Genomic DNA, 12,904 nt, shown 5'->3' on the forward strand with positions numbered 1-12,904 from the left:
CTGGAGCGCTAGGAGGAGCAAATCATGCAGTCTCATAGGTCACATTAAAAATATTGGGTTTTGGGGTGCTTGGGGGGTTCAGTTAAGCATTCAAGGGTTGTGAATTTGAGCCATGTGTTGGGCTCCACACTAGGTGTGGAGCCTACATACAATGTTACAACACTGTGTACAGAGCCTACATAAAATATATATATTGGGTTTCACCTACAAGAAAGGGAAGAGGTTGAAGGAACTTTAATAAGGGAGGCACGCAATAAAATAAGTGTCTTTTAAAAAGAGTACTCTGGCTTTACGTGGAAATGGATGGAGGAAGAGGAAGAAAACGAGTGCAGAGATACTAATTAGGAGAGCACTGCTGACAGACTGGTAGGATGGTGGCTGGAGTATAGTGAGGAAGAAGAGAGGTGGAGAATTCCAGTCTTGAGAATAACCTTGGGAGTGCTAGCACGATGAAGTTTACATCTATGCTGCCTGGGGTGAAGATTATTCTTGGCTACCCATGCCAGGACCTATCCCCAGGCATATGGGGCTCAGGGCAGCAGAACCAGGGGACAGGCTCATAGAAGCCTTCTGAAAGAGCCACTTCCTTCACAAATGAGGGAGCTCAGGTCTCATTAGACTATGTGACTTCTTTTTCAAACCTCACAAATGATAAAAGGCAAAGTTGGAAAAATCCTGAATCCATTATGGTGTTCTGTTAACCGAAGACTGCTATTTCTCCCTTAACCCTATCCTCTTTACTGATCCCCCTCCTCCATAGAACTGAGATTATGGTACAGGTCCTAGATTCTAGATTCACATGGCCAATACAACTTGTTCCTTCTTCTACTATATATCTTGTTAAATAGTTGGTAATTTTTTAGTTCTACAATTAATTTAGAGTTACTCCTGCAAATAATTCCATCATGCCATGTTTGGGGTCAAAAGGTTGCCATATAAGGTCAACGCAAATTCTTTTTCTTTTCTTTTTCAAGTTTTTATTTAAATTTTAGTTAGTTAACATATAGTGCAATGCTAGCTTCAGGTGTAGAATTTAATGATTCGTCACCCACATGTAGCACCCAATACTCATCACAACAATTGGCCTCCTTAGTTCCCATCACCTATTTCACCAATGACCCCACCAACCTCCCCTCTGCTAATCCAGTTTGTTCTCTATAGCTAAGAGTCTGTTTCTTAGTTTCCCTCTCTTTTTTCCCTCCCATGTCCATTATTTTGTTTCTTAAATTGCACATATGAGTGAAAACATATGGTATTTGTCTTTCTCTGACTGACTTACTTTGCTTAGCATAATACTTCCTAGCTCTATCCACATCATTGCAAATGGCAAGATTTCATTCTTTTTGATTGAGAGTAGTATTCCATGGTAGATATAGAACACATTTTCTTATCCATTCACCAGTCAATGGAAATTTGAGCTCTTTCCATAATTTAGCTATTGTTGATGGCAAGTTATTTTTCTATGTGATACTTCTCCCTACTGTAGATGCTTTTTATTGCTTTATTAGGCCATAATTGCTGTGTGTGAGCAGACAAAGATAGGGGGAAAATATCTGTTGATTATTCAGAAAGATAGTAATAACTTTCCCTTTTCTTCTGAGACCCAAATTAGAATGTAATGAAACAAACAATCAGCTGGGGGATAATGTAAAATATAAAGGGAGAGTTAACTCTGGATCTCTTTCTGAGAGAAGATTAAATTACACAGAGTATAGTTATGTGGTCTCATTCATTTGGGGAATGTAAAAGATAGTAAAAGGGAATAAAGGGGAAAGGAGAAAAAATAAGTGGGAAATATCAGAAAGGGAGACAGAACATGAAAGACTTCTAACTCTGGGAAACGAACTAGGGGTGGTGGAAGGGGAGTTGGCGGGGGGGCTGGGGGTGACTGGGTGGCGGGCACTGAGGTGGGTACTTGACGGGATGAGCACTGGGTGTTATTCTGTTTGTTGACAAGTTGAACACCAATAAAAAATAAATTTATTTTAAAAAAAGAAAATATTTAGACTTTTCATTCAATATAGGACCTATTGTAGGAGAATTAATATACTCCTTTTTAAGCTTAATTATTATTGACAGTATTTATATGTAAGTATATGGTTAGATGCTTAGTAAAGTTTTATGCTTTCTCATTGGCAAGATAATCGTTTCAGATATCATTTGTTTTTCAAAATTGCTAAATAAATTGAGTGCATTAGTTGAGAAAACATGTGGTAACTAATTTGATCCTATGACCAATTTAGGCAATTTGCCATTAGACTTGAATTCTAAATAAAGATATATAAATTATTTACTTCACTAATTAAATAAGAATTCTGTTTCAATATCCCAGCAAGTGTAGTTAAAGGCTTAATTCTGTTTATTGTACATGCAGTGACAGTAATGTCATACAAAGGCATGTGTCTCCAGGTGTAATAGAAGCAGGGAGGAATGGGTGTGGGTCAGGTGAGGAGTCAAGAGTCCTGGGCTCTAGTTTTACCTTTGACACAGGGGCATTGTGACTTTGGCTAATTACCTTATCGGGCTGCATCTTGGTTCCCTCTTATAAAACGTTGCCTTTCCAACTCAGTGTGGCAAATACCAAATCAATAATATTTTTAATTCACTATTGAACGTGAGAAGTGCTGTAGAAAGGCATTAGCATGTGGGGCACTAGTGTTGAGAGGAAAAGTTAATGGTGATGGAATGTCAGGTCAGAGTGGTGGTGTCGGAATTGAGAGCAGCCACATAAATATTAGAGTTTTTGTTGATTTTAGTCAGCATTGAATCCACGAGGCATTCTGACTGTAAGAAAGTAAATTTTTAGGAATACAAATGGGAAAATTGCTTTATAATTTTCATTAAAAACCTCAATGCTAAAGAAGGAACTTCATCACTCAGATTCACTGAAAGTTTTCCTAAAGTGTATTTGACAGAGCAATAGTTCTTTTTAAAATTCTGCAAGATCAAATAAGTTTGAGATACTCAGAAAACCCTTTTTTAAAGATTTTATTTATTTATTCATGTGAGAGGAGAGAGAGAGAGAGAGAGAGAGGCAGAGACATAGGCAGAGGGAGAAGCAGGCTCCCTGCAGGAGCTGGATGAGGGACTCGATCCCGGGACCCCAGGATCACGCCCTGAGTCAAAGGCAGACACTCAACTGCTGAGCCACCCAGGGATCCCAAGATATTCAGAAAATCTGATGGCATTTTAAAAGCTCTGAGATATTTAAAAGCTATAAGGTATTCTTATAAGTGCATAAAAATCAGTGTACTCATGAGGGTGTGTATTCATAATATTCCTGTTAATAGAAAAAGATACCCATCATTTTCTAAATGTACCTTTCTCATGTCTTTCAGTTTGACCATCATTCCACCAGACCTCTCCTATTTCTCAGTCTTCAGCTAGAAAGCAAGGCCTGGGCAGAGCCCAAGCAAACACTTATTAATATACTTTCATGGTATGGAAACAACAAAAGCATAAAAACAGTCAAAAAAATCTAAGAAAATATGCAAATAAGTTTTTCTACAAACTGGCTTTTAGTAAATTGTCATGCCTTTAGAAACAGGACCCACGAATGCTCCTGCATGACATGGGTGGGAGCCAGCCCCTGTGGTGTGCTCCAATAGCAGAGACATGAGGTAACCTGATGGCAGAGGCTGGGAATGCAGGCAGCCAAAGCCAAGGGTCAGATGATGGAAGAGCCTGAGGTTCAGAGCACCTGAGCACCAAGGAGAGCCATGATGGTGACAAAGTTTGTCAACAAGGATGCTAGGTTCCCTCACCACATATATAGTGAGGAGACACGTTGACTCTATCAGCAACAGAGCATTAGCAGGAGATCCTTCGAGGCGTCTCTGGAGAGGCGAGGAGAGATTAATAAAACCTTAACCAGAAGCCAGTGGGAACTAGCAGAGAAGGAGGAAAGTCCCTTTTCCCCAAAGCCTAAACCTTTGAACCCAGACATCATTGTGGGAAGGAGGAGGAGGAAGGGTTTCTTTGAGAAAATAGAAAATCCTTGATAGGAAATGTGAACTTTGAATTAACAGAATATTTACCTAAAAGGGAGTTAATCCAATACAACTAAAAAATCCACCAGCATACTTATATTCATATTATAGGAAGAGCAGCAACTTTAAAAGCTGTTTAATGTCTGGCAGGTAGTTCCTAGCATAGAGGTTCATACAAGCTTAGAATAAATATTTGCTGACTTTTTCATAAAAGAGCTCAAAATGAATTTCTAGATCTAGAAGGCAACCAATTACTTTTGTTCAGCTGGATTCATTCTAAGCCACCAAGACAAATATTTTAAGAAACTTGTTGTTTCCACAGATGACATTCTTTGATGCAATATTAGGCAATTCATTTTGACATCATGTAAAGGACATTTCTTTAATATAGTGACCCTCACATTATAGACCAAACTGCCATATGTATTATCTGTAGATTAAAAATAAAACACCAGGCATCCCTAATGTAATGATACTTAAAACACCTTATAGAACTAATAGATCCAAAAAGATTAGTATTTTTGTTCTTTTAAAAAATACTTGATTTATTTTTATTATCGGAAAATATTTATTGACAAAGAGATGTAAATGAAACTCAGATATTTATATATATATATATATTTTTTAATTGAGGTATAGTTGACACACAGTGTTACATTAGTTTCTGGTGTACAACATAGTGATTCCACATGTCAATACATTACGCTGTGCTCACCACAAGTGTAGCTACCATCTGTCACTATACAATTCTATTACAATATCATATGTTGTGTCTTTTATTCCTTTATTCATTCTATAACTGGAGGTCTATACTTCTCATTCTCCTTCTTCCATTTCGTCTATCTTCTTACTCCACGCCCCACTAGCAACCATCAGTTTGTTCTCTGTATTTGTGAACCTGTTCTGCTTTTTGTTTGTTCATTTGTTTTGTTTTTTGGATTCCACATATAAGTGAAATCATATGGTATTTGTCTATGACTTATTTTACTTAGTATAGTGCCCTCTAGGACCAACCATGTTGTCACAAATGGCAAGATGTTGTTCTTATTCATGGCCAAGTAGTGTTCCATTATTTATATATATGCCACATCATCTTTATTCATCTATTGATGGACACTGAGGTTGCTTCCATATCTTCACTACTGTAAATAATGCTGCAATACATACAGGGGCGCATACATCTTTTCAAACTAGCATTTCATCTTCCTTGGGTAAATACCCACTAGTGGAATTACTGGGTCATAGGGTTTTTCTATTTTTAATTTTTGTGAAACCTCCATACTGTTCTCCATAGTGCCTGCGCTAATCTGCATTCTCATTAACAGTACACAAGTGTTGCTTTTTCTCCACATCCTTGTCAACACTTGTTATTTCTTGTCATTTTGGTTCTAGTCATTCTCACAGTATAAGGTGATATCTCATTGTAGTGTTGATTTGCATTTCCCTGATGATTGGTGATGTTTAAACATCTTTTCATGTGTCTGTTGGCCATCTGTATGTTTACTTTGGAAAAATGTCTATTCAGTTTCTTTGTCCATTTTTAATGGATTATTATTATTTTTGCTGTTGCGTTGTATAATTTCTTTAAATATTTTGGATATTAACCCCTTATCAGATATACCATTTACAAATGTCTTCTCTCATTCTGTAGCCTTTTTATTTTGTTGATGGTTTCCTTTGCTATGCAAAAGCTTCTTCTTTTGGTGTAATCTCAATAGTTTATTTTTGCTTTTATTTCCCCTGCCTGTGGAGCTATCTCTAGAAAAATATTGCTAAAGCTAATGTCAGATTATCACCTATCCTTTCTTTTAGAAGATTTATGGTTTCAAATCTCACAGTTACATCTTTTATTCATTTTGATTATATTTTTGCATAGGGTGTAAGAAAGTAGTCTAGTCTCATTCTTTTGCATGTAGCTGTCCAGGGTTCCTAGCACCATTTGTTGAAAAGATTATCTTTTCCCCATCATATGTCCTTGCCTTTGGTATTTTTTGTTCTTGACTGAAAAAAAAAAAGGATGCATTTATTATGAATATGTGTTTTTGTTTGCCAGGGAGAGTAAATATTGCCTATGAGTTCAGTTTTCTAATGATGTTCCATGTCTCAATGGCAGATTGTTAAAAGTGCTACTCAATTACTTAAGGATGTCCTCTAACATCACTGGGATTTTTTACCATCTTATAAATTTTCCTACCATAAATTGTTACTATGTGCTATTGTCACCAAAGTACCTTTGCTAGACAGCTCTCTTGAAGTTTGCATTTGTTTACTTTTACCCTGTGTGTCTCAGCCATATCTGATTCCTCTAAAATCCCCAAATTTGTAACATTGCCAATAGTGGTGTTCTATCTGTACAGTTGAAGCCAATTTGGAATTTCCAAAGCTTCTATTTGTCCAGCACACTAAAGGTGAAGATAAGGAATAACTGGGTTGCCATAAGGCAAGTGATTTGAAATGCTGTCTGTACATCAGAATTACCTTGGAAACTTTTGAGACTACAGATGATTATAATGTACAGCTGGGGTTGAAAACCATAGTCAAAATGGATCTACTCCAAGTAGAAATCTGTAAAACAAAATCATTGAGTTGCAAGGGGATACAGATCCTTGCATCTTCCTTTGTGTACATCTTTCACATTTTACTTCCTCCCTCTGCCCCACCAGAGTTTGTTGGGTTTTTTGGTTTGTTTGCTTTTCTACTTGGTTGGTTTTTCTAGATGGAGAACACTATCCCACTGTGTCCCTATGTGTGGGTGTGTTTTCTTTGGGGGTAGAGGAGAGAGTGATGGTGAAGAATAAAGGTAGAGAGGGTATTGGGTAACCTACCTACTTGACATCAGAGGATGATTTCATAGTAAATCTGTGTAAATTTGTAAAGCCAACGATAAAATAGAAAGACAAAGTAGTTGTGACCTAGTAGGTGAGGAGGAAAGGCAGCCTGGGGTAGAAGAGGTCACCATGGTTCTAGGGTGTACTGGGGAAGCCTTTAAAGTGATTCTTGTTCAGAATCTCTGCATGGTTCTGAGCATATCATTACTTGGAGCATTGCAACGAGGGGTAGAAAAACAACAGCTGCCTAGGGCTGTGGGGGGTTAATAGGAGGGTTCCAGAGGCTTGACTGGAGAATGTAAATGCGTATCCAGATCCTGAATCCCCTGATATCACCCCTTACTCTACCTTTTGCCACATTACAGTTAGGGCATTGGAATTTTGGAAAAGAGCGTTGAGTGGGTAAAAGAATAGAATAGTTTTCTGAGGTGAAAACCACCTCCCTCTTTGGCCACTTAAAGTCCCCAGGAGTGGGTAAGCAGGGCCTGTGCTTTGCTCTCCTGCTCCACTGTCAGCCTGAGTGGCTGATACCCCAGAAGAAAATGAACTCTCAGGAATAATAACCAGACATAAGAGGAAAACATATATTTTATAAAAGAGATAAAAAATTAATGTTTGATGTTAGATAAGGCAGGATTAATGAAACAGACTAAAGAGAATTTGAAATAAACATAATATTTCCTCCAAGAGATAAAAGAGACACGGAAGCATGCAGTTATAAGAAGAGCCTATTGGAAATAATGGGTATGAAAAACATTGTAGTAGACATAAACAGCTGAAAAGATGGGCTAAATATTAAAAAGAATATAATTTAAGTATGCTTATGAGCTGGTCAAAGAATTCTCTCAAAGAACAGTCACAGGAAAAAAGAGAATATATTTCCTTAAAGAAGAGTTAGCAAACATGGTGACGAAAGAGGAAGTATGAAGATGTATAAATCATAATATAGGAAATATGAGAAGAAATTAAAAGCCAGATATATCTAGAAACAAATAGGGTAGAAAAAGGAATGCCTCACACAAACATTATTATGAAATTTATAAACATCCAAGAGAACATTCTTAAAGCATCCAGAGGAAAAGAGCAAAACATTTATAAAGGAAACAAAATAAGATTAATATAAAACTTTGGAAGAGAGACACAGGAAAAAAGAAGATAATGGAGTAATATTTTCTAGGTGCTGAAAAAGAAAAATTTTGAATATAGAATTTTATATCCAGTTTAATAATTTAAATGTGAAGTACTATAAAAATATTCTTAGATACATAAGCCTCAGAAGGTTTTCCAAAAAATAAAAAATAAATAAATAAATAAAAAGAAGGTTTTCCAAGCAAAGATGAAAGCATTTTTGTAGGAAGTAGAGCAGCAGCAGAGATACATTAATCCAGGGTAATATATAGGAAAAAGAAGATGAATAAATAATTTAGTGGAGATTAGTGGGGACCACAGAGTATATTCATGACATTCCAGAACAAGGAATGAGATAGAAGGGGTTGAGGATATGGAGAGGATGCTAAATCACTTGTCTTCTTTGAGGGGATGATAAAAGTATTAAGTTTAAGAAGTTAATCTTCAAACAAGTAGAAGAAAATTTTACCCCTACCAAAAAAAAAAAAAAAAAAGAAAAAGAAGGCAGAAAAGGAGAAAACACAGATAAGTAGAAAATAGAAAACAATACAGAGAAAGAAGTTCTGATATAATGCTAAAAATGTACAATGTTTGAAAACGCAGTGTTTCTTTTTGATGGCTGAGTACAATTTATTGCATATATATGCCATATATATATATCTCACATCTTTTTTTTTCACATCTTTTTTTTTAAGATTTTATTTATTTATTCATGAGAGACAGAGAGAGAAAGAGAGGCAGAGACACAGGCAGAGGGAGAAGCAGGCTCCTTGCGGGCAGCCGGATGTGGGACTCGATCCGGGGTCTCCAGGGTCACGCCCTGGGCTGAAGGCGGCGCTAAACCGCTGAGCCACCCGGGCTGCCCTATATCTCACATCTTTATCCATTCATCAGCTGATGGATATTTGGGCTCTTTCCATAGTTTGGCTATTTGTTGATAATGCTGCTATAAACACCAGGGTAAATGTCCCCCTTCAAATCAGTATTCTGTATCATTTGGGTAAATACCTAGATGCAATTGCTGGGTCATAGAGTAGTTCTATTTTTAACTTTTTGAAGAACCTCCATACTGTTTTTCCAGAGTGGCTGCACCAGCTGGCATTCCCACCAACAGTGTAAGAGGGTTCCCCTTTCTCCACATCCTCGCCAACACTTGTTTCCTGTGTTGTTAATTTTAGTCATTCTGACTGATGTAAGATAGTATTTCATCATGGTTTTGATTTGTATTTCCTTGATGATGAGTGATGCTGAGCATCTTTTCATGTGTCTATTAACCATTTTGAGGTCTTCTTTGGAAAAATATCTATTCATATCTTCTGCCCATTTCTTATCTGGATTATTTATTTTTGGGGTGTCAAGTTTGATGAATTATTTTTTAAAGACTTTATTTACTTATTCATGAGAGACACAGAGAGAGGCAGAACAGGCTCCCTGTAGGGAGCCCAATGTGGGACTTGATCCCTGGACTCCGAGATCACAACCAGAGCCAAAGGAGGCAGATCCTCAACCGCTGAGCCACCCAGGAGTCCCAAGTTTGATAAATTCTTTATAGGTTTTGGATGCTAACCCTTTTAAAATATATATATAAATTTATTTTTTATTGGTGTTCACTTTGCCAACATATAGCATAACACCCAGTTCTCATCCCGTCAAGTGCCCACCTCAGTGCCTGTCACCCAGTCATTCCCACCCCCCACCCACCTCCCCTACCCTAGTTCATTTCCCAGAGTTAGGAGTCTCTCATGTTCTGTCTCCCTTTCCGATATTTCCCACTCATTTTTTCTCCTTTCCCCTTTATTCCCTTTCACTATTTTTTATATTCCCCAAATGAATGAGAACATATGTTTGTCCTTCTCCGACTGACTTACTTCACTCAGCATAATACCCTCCAGGTCCATCCACGTCGAAGCAAATAGTGGGTATTTGTCATTTCTAATGGCTGAGGAATATTCCATTGTATACATAGACCACATCTTCTTTATCCATCATCTTTCGATGGACGCCGAGGCTCCTTCCACAGTTTGGCTATTGTGGACATTGCTGGTATAAACATCGGGGTACAGGTGTCCCGGTGTTTCATTGCATCTGCATCTTTGGGGTAAATCCCCAGCAGTCCAATTGCTGGGTCGTACCTCACACCAGTGAGAATGGGGAAAACTAACAAAGCAGGATACTAACCCTTTAACAGATGTATCATTTGCAACTATCCTCTCCCATTCCACAGGTTGCTCTTTTAGTTTTGCTGATTGTTTCTTTTGCTGTGTAGAAGCTTTTTATCTGATGAAGTCCCAATAGTTCATTTTTGCTTTTGTTTCCCTTGCCTCCAGCAACATGTCTAGTAAGAAGTTGCTACAGCTGAGGTCAAAGACATTGCTGCTTGTGTTTTCCTCTAGGATTTCTATGGTTTCCTGTCTCACACTTAGGTCTTTCATTCATTGATGGAATATTACTCAGCCATTAAAAAGAATGAAATCTTGCTATTTGCAATGATGTAGATGGAGTTAGACAGCATGATGCTAAACATGTCAGAGAAAGACAAATACCATATAATTTCACTCATAAGTAAAATTTAAGAAACAAAACAGATGAACATAGGGGAAGGTGGAAAAAAAGAGAGAAGGAATCAAACCAGAAGAGATTCTTAACAATAGAGAACAAACTGAGTGTTGATGGAGACAGGTGGATGGGGGGTGGGCTAAATGGATGATGGGTATTAAGGAGGACACTTGTTGTAATGAGCACTGGGTGTTATATGTAAGTGATGAATCACTATTTACACCTGAAACCAATTTTACCATCTGTTAACTAACTCGAATTTAAATAAGAACTTGAAATAGAAAATAAATAAAATACGGAGGGTTTCAGATCAGAAAAAATAAAGGACTGGCAGTAATAATGCATACTTAAAACAAAAAGCGACAGATCATTAGAATAATAAATGGAAGAGGATGTCACAAAAATATGAGTAGCAATTTTGTGTCAAAGTAAAATCCAAGAATAAAAAATTATAAGAAACAAAGTTATTAAAAATGGTTAAAAGGATAAGAATACATAAAATCATTAACATAGTCTTAAAATACATAAGTCATTGCTACTAGGAGAAAGAGATGAATTAATAATTATAGTTAAGGTTTCAACAAATTCCTCTTAGAAATTGATAAGCAATCAGATGAAATATAATCAAAGACAAGATGTTTGAATAATACATTGAGTTTGAAGTAATAAATCTATATAGGCATTGATAAATTTGTGTTTGTTTTGTGCAAAAATGGAACAATTGTGAAGAACAAATCATAAGCAAAGCCACAAGAGATTTGTCAATAATATCCAAAGAATTAACATTATAGATATTATATCCTCTAACTATAAGACAACAAAATTAGGGGATCCCTGGGTGGCTTAGTGGTTTGGCGTCTGCCTTTGGCCCAGGATGTGATCCTGGAGTCCGGGGATCAAGTCCTGCATCGGGCTCCCTGCATGGAGCCTGCTTCTCCCTCTGCCTGTGTCTCTGCCTTTCTCTGTGTGTCTCTTATGAACAAATAAATAAAATCCTAAAAAAAAAAATCCCTCTCTGTGTCTCTCATGAATAAATAAATAAAATCTTTAAACAAAATTAGAATTTAGTAGCAAAAATCTGGCTAATAAAATCCAATCATTCTGAAAACTAAAAACTACAGAAAACAAAAAGTACAATACTGTGGAACTTAGAGTTAAAGAAGAAATCATTAGAGAACTAATGGAATATTTAGAATCAAATGACAAAATAGTACATGTCAAACTGTGCAGAAGAGCTAGAGTAGTCCTTAGAGGAAAAATTATAAAGCTTTTCATAAATCACTCTGTGAAAGAATTAATAAAATGCATAAATCTCTTGCAAGACAAATTATATAAAAAGAAAATGTAAATAAAAATGCAGTGTGAAAGGATAAAATAACTAGACAAAACAAATATCTAAAACTTAATTGAAAATTATAGACATCTATTTGCAAATACATAGTATAGCCCAGATGAAATATATAAATTTGTAGAAAAACAGAAAATTCTAACTTTTTCAATAATTAATATTAAAAAGTCATTACCTATTCACTCACAATAAATTTCCACCATACTTATTAAGAGTTCTACAAACTCATTCTAAAAAGTATGTGGGGGATCCCTGGGTGGCGCAGCGGTTTGGCGCCTGCCTTTGGCCCAGGGCGCGATCCTGGAGACCCGGGATCGAATCCCACGTCAGGCTCCCGGTGCATGGAGCCTGCTTCTCCCTCTGCCTGTGTCTCTGCCTCATTCTCTCTCTCTCTCTCTCTGTGACTATCACAAATAAATAAAAATTTAAAAAAAAATAAAATAAAAAGTATGTGGAAGCATAAAGGTTCATAAAAAGTTAATTTTGAAAATAGAGAGCAAAGTTGAGATGTTTACCCTTTAAGGGACAGTACAAAGTCATAGAAATAAAAGCAGTACAGTACTAATTTAGGAAAAGACAAACTAACAGAACAAAATAGACAGCTTATTAATGGTCCCATGTATATACAGGAGAGCAGATAGAAAAATGAACAAAAGATATGAAGAAATACTTTACAAGGGGGAAATAGCTAACATGTACATGAACAGATGCTCAAACTCATTAGTAATCAGAAAAATACATATTTAGATATTTATAACATACCACTTTACTCCCATTTGTATGATAAAAATTAAAATGTGCATGATACTAAGTGTTCAAGATGTGTATAGATAGAAACCCTCATGCCCTGTTGGCAGAAGTGTAAATGGTCATAGATATTCTGGAAATAAATATTGGAGAAATAAATATGTTTATGCCCTATAGCCCAAAAATTAACCCCTTGAGGTGTAGGTCAGAGAAACTCTTCCACGGGTCCATATACACAGATACAAGATACATATACATATATAGATACAAGAATGTTTGTCTTCGTGATATTTGAGGTAGTAGGAATA

The 12,904-nt window shown here is 36.6% G+C and overlaps 1 long non-coding RNA gene across 1 annotated transcript in view; it reads left to right on the forward strand.

Annotated features, from left to right (window-relative positions):
- Positions 1–12,904, forward strand: part of LOC140642462 (uncharacterized) — a 159,466-nt gene that overhangs the window by 101,063 nt on the left and 45,499 nt on the right. The window lies entirely within an intron of this gene.

This window comes from Canis lupus, chromosome 11 (assembly GCF_048164855.1).
Source record: "Canis lupus baileyi chromosome 11, mCanLup2.hap1, whole genome shotgun sequence".
In the NCBI taxonomy this organism is placed as follows: domain Eukaryota; kingdom Metazoa; phylum Chordata; class Mammalia; order Carnivora; family Canidae; genus Canis; species Canis lupus.